The 12,324-nt window shown below is 37.1% G+C and overlaps 1 protein-coding gene across 5 annotated transcripts in view; it reads right to left on the reverse strand.

Annotated features, from left to right (window-relative positions):
• Nucleotides 1-12,324, reverse strand: part of NT5C2 (5'-nucleotidase, cytosolic II) — a 147,609-nt gene that overhangs the window by 30,512 nt on the left and 104,773 nt on the right. The window lies entirely within an intron of this gene.

Here is a 12,324-nt window from a genome sequence, read left to right on the forward strand (position 1 = left end):
TAGTTTGCCCATTTTTTCATTGAAATGTTTGTCTTTCTGGTGTTAGGTTCTTCATATTTTGGGACTTAAACCCTTATTATCAGATGTATCATTGGCAAATATGTTCTCCCACACAGTGGGTTCCCTTTAGTTTGATGTAGTCCCATTTATTTTTTTTGTTTGACTTGCTCTAAGAGATATTACCAGCAAAAATATTTCTATAAGAGGTGTCTAAGATTTTACTGCCTATGTTTTCTTCTAGGATTTTTGTAGTTTTGCAGTTTAGACTTAAGTCTCATCCATTTTGAGTTTATTCTTATGTATGGTAGCTGATGGTCTGGTTTCATTTTTTTGCATGTAACTATCCAATTTTCCTAAACCATTTATTGAAGAAACTGTCTTTACTCTATTGTATGCTCTCCTTTCCTTTGTCAAATAATTGACCATAAAGGCACAGATTTATTTCTGGGATCTCTGTTCTGTTCCACTGATCCACGTGCCTGTTCTCATGCCAATACCAGGCTGTTTTGACTACAGTGGCCTTATAGTATAGGCTGATATCAGGTATTGTGATCCCTCCTGCTTTGTTCTTTTCAACATTGCTGAGGCTATTCATGGTCTTTTTGGTTCCACAGAACCTTTGGAATATTTGTTCTAGATCTGTGAAAAATGACATTGGTATTTTAATAGGAATAGACATTTTAATGATGTTAATTATTCCAATCCATGAACATGGTATATGCTTCCACTCACTTGTATTTTCCTCAATTTCTTTCTTCGATGTCCTGTAATTTTCTGAGTACAGGTCTTTTACCTCTTTGGTTAAGTTTATTCCTAAGGTACCTTATTTTTATCACTGTTCTTGCAATAGGAAGTAGAACTGTTTTCTTAATTTCTATTTCTGATAGTTCATTATTGGTGTATAAAAATGCCACCAAGTTCTGAATATTAATTTTGTAGCCTGCTACCTTGCCGCATTCATTTACTAGATCTAGTAGGTCTTGAGTGGAGTCTTTAGGGTTTTCTATGTGCAATATCAAGTCATCTGTGAATAATGACAGTTTTACTTCTTCCCTTCCAATTGGGTGCCTTTTATTTCCTCTTCTTGTCTGACTGCTGTGGCTAGTATATGGAATAACAGTGATGACAATGCCATCCCTGTCTTGCTCCTGATCTTAAGGAAAATGCTTTTAGTTTTTGCCCACTGAGTATTGCTAGATGTGGGTTTGTCATAGATGCCCTTTATGTTGATGTATGATCCCTCTATTCTCACTTTACAGAGAGTTTTTATCATAAATGGGTGCTGGATCTTATTAAATGCTTTTTCTGCATCCATTGATATGATTATGCAATTTTATCCTTCATTTTGTTTATGTGATGTATCATGTTTATTGATTTCCAAATATTGCACCAACCTTGCATCCCTGGAATAAATCCCACTTGATCATGGTGTATGAACTTTTTAATGTATTGCTGAACCCAGTTTGCTAATAGTTGGTTAAGGATTTTAGTATCTATATTCACCAGGGATATTGGCCTAATTTTCTTTCTTTATAGTGTCTTCATCTGGTTCTGGAATTAGGATAATGCTGGCCTCATAAAGAGCTTGGAAATCTTCCCTACTTTTGAATTTTTCTGGAATAGTTTGACAAGGACAGGTATTGGTTCTTTGAATGTTTGGTAAAATTCATTTGTGAAGCCATCTAGTCTAGGGCTTTTGTTTACTGGGAGTTTTTGGATTTTTTTTTTTAATTACTGCTTCAATTTCATTGGTTGTATTGGCCTACTCAGGTTTGGGAGATTATATATTTCTAGGCATTTATCCACTTAGCCCACGTTGTCCAATTTGTTGGCAAGTATTTTCTTACAATCCTTTGTATTTCTGTTATGTCAGTTGTCACTTTGCTTTTTTCATTTCTGATTTTATTTATTTGGGTCTTTTCTCTTTTTTTTCTTGATGAGTCTGGTTAAAGGTTCATCAATCTTGTTTATCTTTTCAAAGAACCAGCTCTTGGTTCCACTTGTCTTTTTGTTTGTTTGTTTCTATGCCCTTTATTTCCACTCTGATCTGTACTATTTCCTTCCTTCTACTTACCCTGGGCTTTGTTAGTTCTTTTTCTAGTTCTCTTAAGTATAAGGTTAGATTGTTTATTTGAGATGTTTCTTGCTTCTTGAGGCAGGCCTGTAAAGTTATATACTTCCCTCTCAATACTGCTTTCACTGTGTCCGAAAGATTTGGGGTTCTCATGTATTCATTTTCATTTGTTTCTAGGTAATTTTTAATTTCTTCCTGATCTCATTGCTAACCCATTTGTTGTTTAATAACATGTTACTTAGCCTCCATGTATTTGAATGTTTTGTAGTTTGTTGTAGATGATTTGAGGTGTCACACCATTGTGGTCATAGAAGATGCCAAATGTGATTTCAGTCTTCCTGAATTTAAGACTTATCTTGTGTCCTAGCATGTAATCTTTGAGAATGTCCTATGTGCACTTATGAAGAGTCTATATTCTGCTTATCAATTAAATCCATCTGGATTTAGTGTGTCATTTAAGGTTGCTGTTGCTTTGTTTTTTGTCTGGAACATCTAACCCATTGATGACAATGGAGTGTTAAAATCCCCTACTATGACTGTATTGCTGTCAATCTCTCCCTTAATGTCCAGCAGGATTTTCTTTGCATATTTAGGTTCTCCTATGTAGGATGAATATATGTTTACAAGGATTATGTCCTCTTGTTGGATGGACCCATTTAGAATTATGTAGTGAGTGACCTTCTTTGTCTCATTACGGCCTTTATTTTGAAGTCTATTTTGTCAGATATAAGTATTGCTACCCCAGACTTTTTGTTTGCTTGTTTCCACTTGCATGGAATATTTTTTTCCATCCCTTCACTTTTAGTCAGTGTCTATATTTGTTCTGAAGTGGGTCTCTTATAGACAGCATATTTATATTTAAGGTTATTGTTGATAGGTACTTATTGTCATTTCATTCTTTACATTATGTTACTCTCTATTTCTTCTTCTTAAAGTAGACACTTTAACATTTCTTGCAATACTGGTTTTGTGGTAATAAATTCCCTTAGCCTCCTGCCTGCCCCCCTCTTTTTTTTTTTTTTTTTTTTTTTGGGAAGCACTTTATGTCACCTTCAATTTTAAATGACAGCCTTGCTGGACAGAGTAGTCTTAGCTGCAGGCCCTGGCTTTTCATCACTGTGAGTATCTCATGCCAATCCCTTCTGGACTAAAATGCTTCTGTTGAGAAATCAGCTGACAACCTATGGGAACTACCTTGTAGGGAACTGTCTCTCTCATTGCTTTTATGCTTCTTTGTCTTTAATCTTTGCCATTTTGATTATGATGTGTCTTGGTGAGGCACTCTCCATGCTTCCTGAATCTGTGTGACCATTTCCTTCACCAGGTTAGAGAAGTTTTCAGGCAGTATTTCTTCAAACAGGTTCTCTACCCCTTGCTTACTCTCTTCTTCTGGCACCCATATGATGCTGATGTTGTTGCACCTGATGTTGCTCCAGAAGACCTTAGACTTTCCTCATTTTGTAAAATTCTCTTTACTTTTTGATAGTCTGTTTGGGTGCTTACTGTTATCTTGTCCTCTAAATTGCTGACTTGATCCTCTGCTTCATCTAACCTGCTACTGATTCCTTCTGGTATGTTTTTCATTTAAGATAGTGTATTCTTCATTTCTGACTAGTTCTTTTTTTTAATGGTTTCTGTGTCATTTTTAATGCCTACTATCTCTTTAAGTTCTCAATGAGATTGTCCATTCTTCCCCTAAGGTCCTTGAACATCTTTATAACCACTGTTTTAAACATGGCACCTGGTATTTTGGTTGATTCAATTTCATTTAATTCCTTTCTGGGGATTTCTCTTGTGCTTTTATTCTCTTGTCTCCCCATTTTGTTTCTGTATATTAGGTAGATCTGTTATGACTCCCAAACCTGGTATGATAGCTTTATAATGAAGGTGTCTTGTTGGGCTCATTGTACAATCTTCCTTCCGTATCACCTGCACTCCATGTTCCAGGAATGTTTCTTGTGGGTTATGTGCACCTCCCTGTTGTAGTTGAGTCTTGAATGCTGTTGGCCCTTTCATGGGTGGGGTTAACCCTTCAGACTGGCTGGCTGTCAGGGTGAACCTTGACCACCAAGTAGGAAGTCCTGTGCAGGTGTTGTCCTGAGGCGGAATTGTTCCCAGCAGGACCTGGTGCCTGCCACCATCCCACTTTGGGTGTGCTGCTTGTGTGGCTAGTTGGGTCAAGCTCTGGTATTGTCTGAAGTCCACTACTGATTGTGCTGGTTCGGAGTCTACTTGGGCAGAGTTCAGGTACAGGTCAATGTCAGATTACATGTGTAATCAGCCTTGGGCTACCTGTGTGTAGCTACTGTGCTGCTTACTGTTTGTGGCTCCATTTACTTGGCTTGGGTGTGTGTGGGAGGGGCCAATGTGTATATAAGGGTTGGCTTCCACCAGCTTAGAGCTGGGGGCAGATCTGTAAAAGGAACAGGGCTCCCTGAAGTCTGCTCCACCTGTCCCCTGAGGTTGCCTGGTTTTCCTCTAGAGCCTTGCAAAAAAAAGGCTAGAGTGGGTCCAGGCTGGGCACAAGTCACAGCCCCTTTCACAGGTTGTGAGCTCACTAGGGTGTGGCAACCACAGTCAAGAGAACAGGGTTAGTGAGTCCCCTACATGGGGATCACAAGTCAGGCACTCAATGAGAGGAAAGTGGCCCATACTTCAGAGCCAAAGCACTCAGTCTCTGTCAGTCTCCAATTCTAGTTTCCCCTGAAGGGGCTCGCTGCAGGTTCAGGTTGGGTACAGCCAACCATTCCCTCTGTCCCAGGCTCACAGGGACAGATCAAAAGAGTGATGCCATTAGGGGTGATGCCAGCCCAGCCCCAATACTAGTCAATAGTCTCTAAGGGAATCGCCCTCTGAATGCCCCCCACCCTGAGCCGCTCTCCCATCCCCCTTTGGAACTAAGCCCAGTGGGGTAGGGTATGCGGGACTTGGCAGGGCTGATCCATGAAGTCTCCCATTGTGGGTAGTTCCCATAAGCCTGTAGGATGGCAGCAGGCACTTCTTCCCCTTCTTGAGGTAGCACGGGATGAATTCACTTGGGAGACAGAAGTGGCCTTCCCCCCACCTTGATGTAACTGTATACTTCAACCCCCACCTGTCTGGTTCCTAGACAAAAGCCTGCATGGAGACATTGTCAAAAGCCCCAGCTTTGCAAGGCACTCTGGTCACCTGCTTGACTGCTCAGTAGGACAGAGCTGGCCAAGTGATTGAACAGGTGTGGGAAGGGGTGCCAGCTGTGTGCTGGAGGTGGGAGAGATTGGCCCTTTCCAAAGCCACACAGTTTAGTCACTCTCTAGGTCTCTACCAAGAGCCTTCCCAGAAAAGAGGATCCCAGCAGTCACTGCTGGCTGCAGCCAGCAAACCCCTCTGCAGGACCTGAGTATGGAAGAGTGGGCTCGCCAGGAGTCAGAGACTGGGCAGTGCACTTTCCAGGCTGGTGCTGCAAAAAAAACCACGGAGTGCTCGTTCCTGAGAAGATGGTGTCTGGGTCTCCCAGGCATACTGAATCCCCACTGATTTTCACCACCAGATGCTATGCGGGCTCCTCTTCCCATCTCTGTTGTTCTGGTGTTGGGGATCCCTGCTTGCAGGGGAGGGAGTTTTGTAGCCACCATATTCCTCTGGTCACTGCCACACCTGGGTATCCACCTTTCTTACCAGTCTCTATGTGGCTTCTTCTGTAAATACTTGGTTATACTATTTCAGTTTAGCTAACCTTCAGTTGATTATTCAGGCTGATTACCCTATAATGTAGCTGTAAATCTGGTTTGGGGCCAGGGTATTAGTGTAGCTTCCACCTACTCTGTAGCCACCTTAGAATTTCCCAAGATTTTTTTAATTGAAAACCTCCCCCCCATAGTTTTAGAATTCTAACAACACTTGTAATAAGGTAATTATACAGTACTCATGAGGCTTCATTACCTTCAGATTATTTCTAAAAATTAAACAAAAGAAACACTGTGTAAAACTATTCATATTTGAGGATTATATTCAAATTCAAGAGAAAGGTGCATTTTACCCTGGGGAAAAGTTCCATTTTGGAAAAAACAAAAGATGATTTTTTAATGAGCTTTTTTCTTTTACTGATTGCTCATCTGGGGGTTACCTGATATCAGAGCTCATCTGATATCTGGGAGCAGCATGAGAAATTGAAACCAACCTATGTTTAAATTCTAACTATGGCTCTTAAGCCCACTGCTAGCTATGCACAAGTCATTTTACTTCTTGACTTGGTGGCCTTATTTGTAACATGGAACAAGGAATCCATACCTTAATAAGCTGTTGTGAGGATTAAAAGGTACACTGCTCATAAAGTACTGAAACATTTTCTAGCACATAATAGTGTATGCTTAATAAATGTTTGTTCTCTTCCTCCTGAAATAGTAACAGAAATAAGGAACTTATTGTTTATCCACATGGCTCAGAACCTAAAGGTGTTGGAGCTGGCAAAGATTAGAATGCATTTCTTCTTAGGTCTTTGGGCCCAAGAGTAAAAAAAAAAAAAAACCCCATCAAAATTAAGACATCTTAATTGAAAAAAAAATCAAGATGATTTCCTAAAGGAGCCAAGGTAGAAATAATAATGCATTTTCATAATCCTAAACCAATAAACCAACAGTAACTCTGTAAAGTCATTAAGTTATTAAATCATCATTTATTTACTTATTAAGTCATCAAAATATTAACAAAGAGCCCCCAATCCTGAATTGTTGCCCTACTCTTGCATGGGGTAAAAACTTCTGAAAATTTAAAAATTCTACGTATATAATTTCAATGTTAACTCCATAGAACTTGCATTACTGCATGTTTAAGTCTTTCATGGAACCACGAAGGTCCCAATCACTTCTTTACACTCAAAAGAGTTCTTAACTGTTTCAAAAAAAACGACTCCCCATGCCCTTATTAGAAGCATATCAGTGATACCTTTATTGTAAAGGAAAAAATTTTCATTTAAATAAGGACCTTTTCTTAGAAATCTATTCCTTCAGCATGATCCTGCTGAGAAATAACCCTTCACTGGAAACACTGCTTAATTTCTATGGAAACATAATCTTATGCCAAATACCTTCTCATTAATAAGCTACTCAGATAAGAACTTTAACTTTCTATTGATTCATGATCATTTGCAGTACTTAAAAATTCAAAAACAAATGATTATTCATTCCACTGCCATCTATTTAGCTAGCATTCCAGGTTTTTCCACAATAAACAGGAGTGTAAATAATGTAATATTGCTATTATTCTCTTTTATTCCTTAGATTTTTCCTTACAGTTCAAGTTCAATATATTAATACTTGGTATCACCGGTCAGAGCAAGACAACTACTTTCACTGCATTATCATTTTATGTACATTATTTCATTTAAACATTATACCAATACTTTATGAATCCTCCCCTTCAGATTAAATTAAGAAACTACCACTGAGATGCTAGTAGGCCAAGAGATGGCCTACCCTCGTCCTGGGAGGCAACAGCCCCAGCACTGCTCATTGTTATCATTTACCTGCACACCTCTGCAAGCCATGTATGTTAAATGTTACCTCTGCAAGCCATGTATGTTAAATGTTACCTCTGCAAGCCATGTATGTTAAATGTTACCTCTGCAAGCCATGTATGTTAAGTGTTAACTATCCTGCACTGGCCAATGTAAAAGAAATACCCATTTTATTTTTTATCAAATCCTAGATGTTTCCCTACTTTACTTTCTCCTGCCTCCTTAATATGCCACCAAAGGATTTCATAAGCCTCCCTTACCTCTCTTCCTTTGATTCTAATGTATAAAATGATCTGCAAAACAGCTATTTCCTAAAGCATTTTCTCAAACCTTTGAGGTTTTACTTCTGGGTCTGGCCCTCAAGCTTGGCTCAAATAAACTCTTTTAACCTTTCTTTAGCTTTGGCATTTCTTTTGTTCACACTAACATACATCATGTGCAAAGAATGTTGCTAAAGTAATTTGGGGTAAGAGAGGAATTATAAATAGGCCTGACAATCACTTTTTATATAAAACGTAGTCCACCAGTTGGCCAGTGGCAAAGCTCATAAATAAGACTCAGTATTACCTAGATTTCCAGACATTGACTTTCATAAATAAACTCAGCTGTATTTAGTAGACACACTGGTTAAACCATAATTAATGCACATGATCTCATTAGAAAAATAAAGTGTTAATCTACAGTATTACAGAGATGAGGAGCTAAATACCAATAGCGGCATTACTCCTATAGGCAGATTTCAGGATTAAAATTGATTTAGGTTCAAGACAATCAAGAAAAATTAATTTATGTCATTAGACAAGTTTTTTAAATTTTATATAAAAATGTCAATCTTACATAGAAATCTTCCAAATAAACTATGCATAGCTCACTTTAATTACAAGGATAGCTGATGACAAAGGTATTGTTTCTGAAAAACTGTTTAAGGTAGTAGGTAGCACTCAGATGAGACAAAGATAATGAGGTTCCCATTAGAATTGTGGATTATGTTACTGAACACTGTAACTACAAATCATAATAATTTAAAAAAATACAGTTAAGGTCATCAATTTCTTTTACCAAACTAAAACAAAAAAATACCCCTCCCCAATTTCATTCTACCAAAGGTCTATATAGTTTACTTTTGGAAAATTATAACTGCAGCATATATACAGCTTAAAATTCTTAACAGTCCATGTATGTATGCTTGTCTTACTTTCTTGTTTATTAGTGACAAATCAAAGCTCTAAATGATTACTCACTACTAATTCTATCAACCCCAATATGTGACATAAAGAACAATATTCTCAAAAATATTGGTATCACCCAAAACAAATTTCCTTATATACTGATATGAACTATTTTAAAAAGTGAGTAATGAAAACCAAATCAAATCATGAAACACACCTCCCCCCAAAAGGAGGTGGTCTGTGGTCATTTTCTAGAATACCAAAAAACAGAGCTGTTTTCTTATGAATAGTTTTACATCTCCAAAATTACAACCCACACTTCCATTAAAGTCATATAATTTTACACATTTGAAAACAAGGAAAGAAAACTTTGAGAAGCCCTATGTAGATGTTTTCTCAGAACAAAGTGAGGCAGTTTACAGTATGATAAGGTAAGCCCTAAGCCAGTAGCCACCCTCTCTCAATAAATATACGATTCAAAACATGACTGCCATTTGAGATGTGATGTCCTAACCACATACTTCAGATGCATCAATACTAGGCTCACCGTCAACTTCACTACACTGTAACTCTGCAAACTAGTAATCTATCTATGCTGTTTATGGTAACTCTGTATCACTCAAAATTCTGTTTGTCAGAATAGCCGATTCATTTCAGATAAAATTAACGCTTATTGGTTATTCATTCCCTTAATAAAAGAAACCATGTGCTTACTGAATGTCTTCTCTGTTTTATAGGGGTAACTATACGAAGAAGGTAGCTCTTTATTATAACAGCTACTACTTATAAAACAGGTAATATATACTGAATACTGAAAAAAAAAAAGAAATAGTAATTTCTTCTCTGAATTCCCAAATTCTAAAGTCAATAGGGGGAAAAAATCAAAGGAGTGCATTGTGCCATATTTCATTCTGCTCAGAAAACTGGCATCTTCTCTTTTTTTAAATCTTCACCCATGGATATATTAATTGATTTTAGAGACACAGAAGGGGAGGAAGAGAGCTATAAACATCAAAGTGAGAGAGAAACATCATCTATCGTTTGCTTCCCGTGTGAACCCCAATGGGGAATTGAACCCGCAGCATAGGTTATGTGCCCTGACTAGGAATCAAACCCACAATCTTTTGGTGTATGGGACAATGATGCTCCAACCAACCTAGCCACCCAGCCAGGGCAAAACTTGGTATTTTCCATAAACACTTGAAACAAGAAAAACAGTAGGTTAACATAAGAAACAATGTTAATGGTGCTAACAGAACAGAGAAGCAAAACAATCATAAACTTAAAAATTGTAACAAAACAAAAATGGTTACTGCCTAGGTCCTAATAAAAAACATAAGTCAAATAAAAGATAATGGGGCCTGAAGTATTTGGATACTACTTTAATGTATTCATTTTGTAAGTAATTACTTTTTTGCAGTCAGTAATTATGAGAACAGGTTGTAACTTCATATGTATAATTACTTTAAAGTCACATTTACATTTATATCTCCCTCACTCTCATGCATTTGCTGAAACAAAAGTTTCTTTGGTAGGAAGAATTAATAAAATTGATAAATTTCTAGCTAGACTAATGAAGGAAATTTTTTTAAAGACATAAATTACCATATCAGAAATGAGAAAGAGAACATTACTACAGATCTTATAATAAAAAATTACTATAATCAACTTTATGCCAATAAATTTAAAATTTAGATGAAATGAATATAAATTATCAAAACAGATACAAGAAGAAGAAGAAACTCTGGCTAGCCCTAGATCTATATTTAAATGTTGAATGTATGTATTTAACATCTTCCCACAAAAATAACTCATAGCTTAGGTGGCTTCATTAAGTCTATCAAATTCAGTTAATTCTATCAAATACGTAATTCACCCTTTTAACAGAGTTAAAAAAAATCAATAGAGGGAGCAAAGTATTTGATGAAATGAAGCACTTACTCATGCTAAAAATAAACTCCTAAAAAACTAAGATTAAAAGGGAACTGCCTCAACCTGATAAAAAAAAAACAAACACAAAAACCCTACAACAGCATTTTTAATAGTGGAAAAACTGAACACTCTCTAAGATCAAGAACATAGCAAAGAGGTTATTCTCAACACCTCTATTCAACATGGTACTAAGATTTAAAATGCCACTGCAATTAGCCCAAAAAAATGTTTTAATAAAATAAGATATAAAGATATACAGATTGGAAAGGATAAAGTAAATAATTTGCAGATCACCAGGATAAAGAACTATACTCAACAATAAAAAGGCAAACAACCCAGTTTAAAAATGGGTATTTGAAAAGGCACTTTATGAAAGAAATGTAAATGGCTAATAAGCATATGGAGATCATAAACACCACTAGTTATCAGGGAAATATGAAGTAAAAATCACAGTGCGATAACACTATTCATTCACTAAATGCGTAAATACGAAGTTCTGATAACATCAAGTGTTAGTGAAGAGTGGAGCAACTAGGGTTTTCATGCTTTCTGGTTAAGAATTTAAAATAGCATAACTACTTTGAAAAATCATCTGTCAGGCCCTGGCTGGTGTGGCTCAGTGGACTAAGGTAGGGCTGTGAACTAAAAGGTCGCCGTTTCGATTCCCAGTCAGGGCACATGCCTGTGTTGCAGGCTGGGTCCCCGGTGGGGGCCATTTGAGAGGCAATCACACATTGATGTTTCTCTCCCTTCCCCTTTCTCTAAAAATAAATAAATAAAATCTTTTTAAAAAGAAAATCCACTTGTCAGTTTCCTATAAGGTAAACATATAATTTAGCAATTTCTTTAAAAAGAAAAATAATTTATTTTTAATGTGTGAGAGAACATCAGTTGCCTCTTGTATGCCCCCAAATGGGGACCTGGCCTGCAACCCAGGCTTGTGCCCTGACTGGGAATGGAACTGGCGAACTGGCAACCTTTCAGTTCGCAGGCTGGCACTCAACCCACTGAGCAACACTGTAATCTAGCAATTTCACTCCTGGGTGTTTACCTAGAAGAAATAAAAATAAACATCCACAAAAAGACCCATACACCAATGCTCACAAGAGCTTAATTTGTAATAGCCTCAAACCGGAAACAATCCAAATATTCATCAACAGATAAACAAATTGTGGTGTACTCAATAATCTGGCTCCCCCACCAAAAAAATAAAGAAATTTTCAAGAGAAAGGGGGTAATTTCATAATATTGATGGGTTAATATTACTAGCAATACGACCTATCAAAATTATGCACCCTGGTATTGCTCTTTAAGAAGGGCACATCATTTTTGTGGTATTCTTCCCAAACATGAATAACACTTCAATCTATTTCTTAATTTTTACAATTGTACTATGATCAAGTAAGATACTACCATTAGGAGAAAGGCAAACTCTATTATTTTTACAACTCCTCTGCAGGCCTAAAAGTTATTTCAAAATAAAACGTTTTAAAATGTTAGGGGTTAACAAACAAACAAACATACAAATAAACAACAAAGCCCTACTTACAGACAGACACAAGAACGAATCACTGAAACATTACGCTGATCAAAGAAACCAGGCCCAAGAGTACACAGTACATGATTCCATTGACATGAACGTCTGGAAAAAGCAA

This window comes from Phyllostomus discolor, chromosome 5, assembly GCF_004126475.2.
Source record: "Phyllostomus discolor isolate MPI-MPIP mPhyDis1 chromosome 5, mPhyDis1.pri.v3, whole genome shotgun sequence".
In the NCBI taxonomy this organism is placed as follows: Eukaryota; Metazoa; Chordata; class Mammalia; order Chiroptera; family Phyllostomidae; genus Phyllostomus; species Phyllostomus discolor.